Source organism: Vulpes lagopus, chromosome 6, assembly GCF_018345385.1.
Source record: "Vulpes lagopus strain Blue_001 chromosome 6, ASM1834538v1, whole genome shotgun sequence".
In the NCBI taxonomy this organism is placed as follows: Eukaryota; Metazoa; Chordata; class Mammalia; order Carnivora; family Canidae; genus Vulpes; species Vulpes lagopus.
Genome location: NC_054829.1, coordinates 83755692 through 83762939, shown reverse-complemented (window position 1 = coordinate 83762939; position 7248 = coordinate 83755692). Strand labels below are relative to the sequence as shown.

Genomic DNA, 7248 nt, shown 5'->3' with positions numbered 1-7248 from the left:
AGGATGCATGCTAGGAAAAAGCTATGCACATTCCCAAAAGAGACTAGAGAGGGCCCAGTTATGTAGGATCAATGTAAGGCCTGGAGAATGCTCAGGGAAGACATCTGAAGATCCAGTGGAAAGCAAAAGCAGGATAAGCTGACTAAACTTTGAAGGTAATTTCTATCTCTTCATGAATGAATCTCTTTTCATGCCTTGCTATAAATTTTTTCCAGCTTTGTCAAGGCATAATTGACAAATAAAAATTGTACAAAGTATGTTTTCTGACTGAGTGTTCTTAAAAGTCAACAATTGACAGATATTTTGGAAGTGTAGGAATCAATGAAAAATTATTTTTTTTCAAGAGTTGACTCTTTTTTAAAATTTAATTTTGTTTATTTATTCGTTCATGAGAGACAGAGAGAGAGAGACAGAGACACAGAGACACAGGCAGAAGGAGAAGCAGGCTCCATGCAGGGAGCTGGACACAGGACTCGATCTCGGGTCTCCAGGATCACACCCTGGCTGAAGGCGACGCTAAACCACTGAGGCACCCGGGCTGCCTGAAATATTAAAAAAGAAACACATCTAGGTGTTCAAAATGGAGGCATCAGCCGCAGGAAGATGGCAGCTCCACTGCAGCAGCAGTGCTGCACTCATGCCAACTAGAGCTGCCTTGGGTGACTTTTGTGATGGTGCTAAGAAGACATCTGGCAGACTTGTATGACTTCTATGGAGTGAAACACCCAGGTGGTAAATGGGTCCTCGGTGCTTGGCCCTGCAGGCCTGGGGCCTGAGGACCTGCCATCCAGCCCACAGCTGCTGTCTGGGCCTACAGCCCATGGGACCTGTTGTGGTTTTTCTGGGCTGGGATATTCTCCAGAGTCACAAGTAACGTGGCTTGGGAAGCTCTCGTCCTAGTTGGCATTAAAGTTTTGTTCAAAGGTGGCACTTAAAAACTTTTTATTCTATACTTTCTATGGGATTCCCATTGGTTTTCATTTGTGTACTACCCATGCTGCTCTGGCTGCCTTGAGAGATCACTTCTGCCTCTCCAGTGACAAAATGGTGTGCTATCTCTTAAAAACAAAGGCTACAGCAAATACATATGAGATGGATATTCACAACTTCTCTCTACCAGAAAATATTGCAGAGCTCAAAGAGAAGGTAATGTTAGTTATCACTTAAATTCACTGATGAAGATTCTGAAGGAAGTAACTCCTGACCAGCCCAAGCCAGAAAACCGATCCAGAATCAAAGCTTAAGTATCAGGGTCAGGCCTTATTGCTATTTTCAACAACAGGTGCTCTTTAATCAATTCTCAAGAAAGATTGGCTTCAAGAATGGATAAGAAATGTGGTTTATTATGATTACTTCTAGGCTAATTTCCTAAATGATTTATGAAACTGTTTCTAGAAGATGAGAAGCTAAGGAGCCTTCTGTCCAGTTTTTATAGCTGTTTTCCTTAAGAACTATTCTGGCTTGTCATCTTCATACTTATTTCTGAAAGTATCTTTTGACTGTAAATTTAGGTCAAGAGGCCATGTCCCATGAATGCTCTAATACAACGATGCATGTTTGTTATGAAAATAGAGTTGTATTTAATGTTGAAAAAAAAAAGAAACACATCTAAATAACTCATGGGTCAAAGAAGAAATCACAAGGGAAATTAGGAAATAATCTGAATTGATTGAAATTGAAACATAATTACGGTATAGCTAAAAGAGTATTCAGAGGAAATTTTATAGTCTTAAACACCTATACTGGTAAAGAAGAAAGATTACAAAGAATAACTTCAGGGACTAGAAAAAGAACAGAGCCAACTAAATCCAAAGCAAGTTGAAGGAAGGAAATAAAATGTTTATCAAAAAATGGAAAACAGAAAAACAATAGAAGAAATCCATGAAACCGAAAGTTGGTTCTTTGATAAGATAAAAAAAAATTGCCAAACCTTTATCAAGACTGAGCAAGCAAAAAAGAGGGAAGACTCAAGGAAGTCAGGAATAAAAGAAGGGACATTACTACTATCCTCAGAAAAATGAAAAGGATTAAAAGAAAATACTGTGAACAACTTTATACTATTAGATTAGAAAACATAGATAAAATGATCAAATTCTTAGAAACAAACTACCAAAAGTGCATATGAAAAAAATAGAAACTTTGAATAGATTTATAAAAAAATGAGGAAATTGAGTAATATTTAAAAGCATTCCCACAAAGAAAGTCAAGGTTCAGGTAGCTTCACAGATGACTTTTATCAAATATATAAAGAAAATATATAAAGAATAAATAATACCAACCATTACCTAGCTTTTCCAGAAGATAGATGGGGAGGGAACACTTCCCAACTCATTCTATGAAATGAGAATTATTCTGTTTTCAAAGCCAGACAAAAATATTACAAGGAAAAAAAATAGAGACCATCATGTTTCATGAATGTAGATGCAAAAATTCTCAAGAAAATTTTAAGAAACTGAATACAGCAATGTATATAAAGGATCATATACCATGACCAAGTGAAATTTATTCCAGAAATGCGCATCCCAAAATCAGTTTTAGTGTAATTTACCATATCAATACTATAGAGGACAAAAGTGACATAATCATTTCAATAGGAGCAAAAAAAGAATTAGACAAAATTGAATATCCATTCATGATAAAAACTCTTAAATTAGAAATAGAAAGGAACTTTGTCAGTCTGATAAAGGGCATTTATACAAAGTATACAGGTAACATCATACTTAATAATGAAAGACTGAGTGCATTTCTTCTAAGATCATGAATAAGACAAGCATGTCTGTTCTCACTACTTTTATTCAAAATTATGCTGGATATTCTATCCAGTAAAGTCAGACAGAATACATAAAAGGCATCTAGACTGGAAAGGAAGAAGTAAAACTTTCTTTATTCAGAATGACATAATCCTGTATGTTTAAAATCCTATGCATGTACAAAGAAACCTATTACATGGTAAGGTGGAGTTGATCAATTAGGACAGTTAGACAAACTGAAAGTAAAAATCAAGAGTCTTTTTTTAAACTAACTGTGACCTAGCATGCAAGAGGCAAAATAAGGCACTTGCTCTCAGTGTTCCATTCTTTTTCATGGAATGGCCCTGGACAGGGGTCAGGTGGACGCAGTACAGATGGATGCTGCCTCTTTATGGACCTATGGCTGGAGGGAAAGGAGAAAATAAGGTAAAAGTCTAGGAGTGGAAAGGTACTATGTCAAAATGGAGTAAAGAGCCTTAGCCAAGGTCTCTGATAAGGTCTCAGAAGAGGTACAGGGAAAATGCCTCATTCTAGGCCTCCAATAAGGATACTTCTGAATGGAGGTACCTTGGTTGGGAACACAAATAATGCATATGAATGTGGCTGGCTCAGATTGGGGAACTGAGTTTTTGCCTGGAGGATTGAGAAAACTGCATTGCACTGGCTGTATACCAAGGCTGGTATGAGAAGGGAGGCTGCCCTCCCTAATGCCTGTCAAAGTCTATAACTGTTTATGGTTAGGACTGAAGGATCACACACAAGATTTTGATTTTGCAGTCAGAATCCTCAGAACTACAATTAAGAAATGAGTTCAGCCAGATCATTTGATATAAGATCAATAAATAAAACTCGATTGTATTTCTATGTAAGTAGTAATGAATCCTCCAAATATTAAGGAAATAATTACATTAAAAATAACATCAAGAATAATAAAATACTTAGGGATAAATTTAATTTAAAAAAGTGCAGATGTGTAAGCTAAAAACTATGAAACATAGCTGAGAAAAATTTTAGAGGATCCAAGTAAATTATGAAATATCCCATGCTCATGGAGTAAGACTCAATAATGTTAAGATGGCAATTACCCCTACTGACATATAAACTCAGCGCAAAAAAAGTAGGCCCTTTTTTTTGCAGGAAATGACCTGAAAATTCATATAGAAATGTAAAGATACACAATAGCCAAAAAATTTTTGAAAGAGAACAAAGTTAGAGGACTTACACTTCCCAATTTGAAAATTTACTACAAGGCTTAGTAATAAAAATTGTGTGGTACTGGCATAAGACTAGACCTATCAATGGAACAGATTTGAAAGTCCAGAAATAAATCCTTACATTTATGGTCAATTGATTTTTGACAAAAGTACTAAGCCAATTTAATGGATTAAGGGATAGTCTTTTCAACAAATGACTGAAGCAGTTGGATGTCTACATGCGAAAGTGAAAAAGATAAACTTAGAATCTTACCTCCCCCCCACACAAAAAAATCAACTCAAACTGGATCCTAGGATTAAATGTAAAAATTAAATTACAAGACTGTTAATGAACACATAGGAGAATATCTTTGTGATCTTGGGTTGACAGTGAGTTTCCAGATATAGCAACAAAGCATAATTCATAAAAGAAAAATTTCAATAATTGGATTTATCATAATTAAAATATTTTGTGCATCAAAAAGGAGCTGTTAAGAAAATACAAAGTCAAGGCACAGACTAGATAGAAAATGTTTTGCAAAACACATTTTTAAAAAAGATTTATTTATTTTATTCAGAGAGAGAGAGAGACTCAGGCAGAGACAGAAGTAGGCTCCACAGGGAGCCCGACGTGGGACTCGATCCCGAGTCTCCAGGATCACACCCCAGGCTGCAGGCAGCACCGAACCGCTGCGCCACCGGGGCTGCCCGCAAAGCACATATTTGATAAAAGACACTCATATCTAGAACATATAAATGAATTACAGTTGACAAAACTATAATAAAAAGATACTAAATACTTGAAAAGCTTTTTCACTAAAGAAGGCATATAGCTAATAAGCACATGAAAAGATGTTCAACATCAATAGTTATAGAAATGCAAATCAAGACTCTTATGAATACCACATCTATTAGATCCACTAGAATAACTATAGTCAAAAAGAGACAATATCAAGTGTTGGTGAGGATGTGGAGAAATTAGAATCCTCACACATTGCTGGTGGGAATACATGATGGTACAGCCACTTTGAAAAATAGTTGGGCAGTTTCCTGAAAAGTTAAACATTAATTTATCATACAACCCTTAATTCTACTCATAGGTAACTACCCAAGAGAAATGAAAACATCTATCCACACAGAGACTTTTACATGAATATTCATGGCAACATTAATTATAATAGTCTATTTGGAAACAATCCAAAAGTCCAACAACTGGTGAATACATGAGCAAAAGTGGCATAATCAATTGACATTGTATTTAGTAATAAGAAGGAACCAACTATTGATACACAATGTAACATAAATAAGCATCAAAAATATTATGCTGAATGAAAGAAGACACCAAGGACTGTATATTGCATGATTCTATTTGTATGAAAAGCTCAGAAAAGGCAAAGATAGTAAGCAGATTATTGGTTGCCTGAAGCTGGGCATGAGAATGGGAATTGAGTGCAAACTGCCCCAAGGATATTATTGAGATGATCAAAATGTTCTAGAACCAGATTTTGATGATGGTTGCACAATTCTATAAGTTTACTAAAAATCATTATATACTTAAAAGAGAAAAAATAGGTATTGATCATGCGAGGACATGAAAGGCAGAAGAATAAAGAACTATAAGGAATAGTATTTATAAAGGCTAAGAAGCAAGAAAGTACTTTGTTAAGTTTGAGGCACTAAAATACAATATTGAAACTTTACTGTGGTTGACCAGAAGCCTTACCAATGACATAAACATTTGATTAACACATATTTTATACATTATACTGTATTCTTACAATAAAGCAAGCTAGAGAAAAGAACATATTTAAAAAAAATAATAAGGAAGAGAAAATACATTTACAGTATTATACTGCATTGAAAAAAATCTGCATATTAGTGGACCCAATCAATTCAAACCCACTTTATTCAAAGGTCAACTGTAGTTCTGCTTTACAGTACAACTTAGAGAAAGAACATGATTGTAATAATTATTTAAGTAAATGTGTTAAGAGCAATTAAATATAAAAGCTCAAACTCCAGGTTTATTGTGATTTTACAACTTTAAAAATGAAAAAAAAAATTCTTTTCATTGATATGAATAAAAGAGTTCCAAAAAAGTGAAACTAAAAATTTAAGTTTCAGTTCATATTTTATTGTTATTAAAGATAAGTATCTCTATTGGTTTAGCTGTTGACTATTAATCCAAAGCATAATATTCATAAGAAGTAAACACTTTCCTGTGCTTAAAAACTGAATTCACATATTTCAAAGAGGATTAAAATATTCTAAAGACTGGCTCAACTGAAAATATCTACTTGTTCGACATTGATGACAGTGGCTGGTAACTTCGTCAAAAGAAAAGAATTACCATATATATCATATATGTTATATTAAAAAAATATATGTATATTACTTGACATGCCAGTAGCAAATAAAGCAGAGCATGTTTGTCACATGAAAACCTGGTTGAATTTAGATTTGGGGTGTGTTTCTAACTTTTGGTTCTTGAAGACTTAAAATTGTGAATAAAATTTATATAGAGCTTAACAATTTTTATTTTCTACCTAGTTTTACTTTCACTGTGAATTTTTAAGTGTAAATTTCATTTCACTATTAAAAGAGAAAAGGAAATAGGCAGCATACTGATCGTTAGTGAAAGAGAAGAGGACTATGTGAAGATATAAATCCTGACATCAAGATACAGAATCTATTGTCCTTCCCTCTCCTTCTCATCAAACCCGACCCCCTTCCATAAAGCACTGCTGTCACCTGACTGGTGGTTGTCAGATTTCCCCTAAGTCAACTTTCATCCTCAACTCCATCTTGGCTTTTCTCTCACCTATGATCCTTTGTCTCTCTAGAGTAAAGACACCCAGGCTGAATAAAAGCAACAGGGTGATTGTGTGATGGGGACCAGTGGTTCCCAGACACTGGGTTAAGAGGCCACCAAATTGATTTCACTTGAGAGCAAATTCAGATCTGAACCCAGTTTTTCAGAGGTGAAAAAGATCTATTGATTTTCGTCACAGTCAGTTTAAAACTGAAATGATCGCCATTTTAACTGTGTCGGACTTAAGGAGCTATTGGAAAGGAGTATCATTGCCACTGGAAGCTGTTTTTCTTTCAACTGAATTCTATATTGTACATCTTAGATGAAAAAAAAGTAATAAGACAATGAAAAGTTGGGAAATTCTGTGGTGGCTGTTATTTACCTCTCCAGGTAAATGAAGCAGGGCAGGGAGGGAGAACAGTTAGTTTGCAGAAATATCTATAACCTGGGTCCTCCCTCAGTGGAAACAAGTCACCCAAACCCCTGGCAGACC

At 35.0% G+C, this 7248-nt stretch overlaps 1 pseudogene; it reads left to right on the top strand.

The window, feature by feature from the left end:
• The first annotated feature begins 702 nt into the window (after positions 1-702).
• On the top strand, positions 703-1244 carry LOC121492667 (annotated as a pseudogene).
• The last annotated feature ends 6004 nt before the right edge of the window (positions 1245-7248 follow it).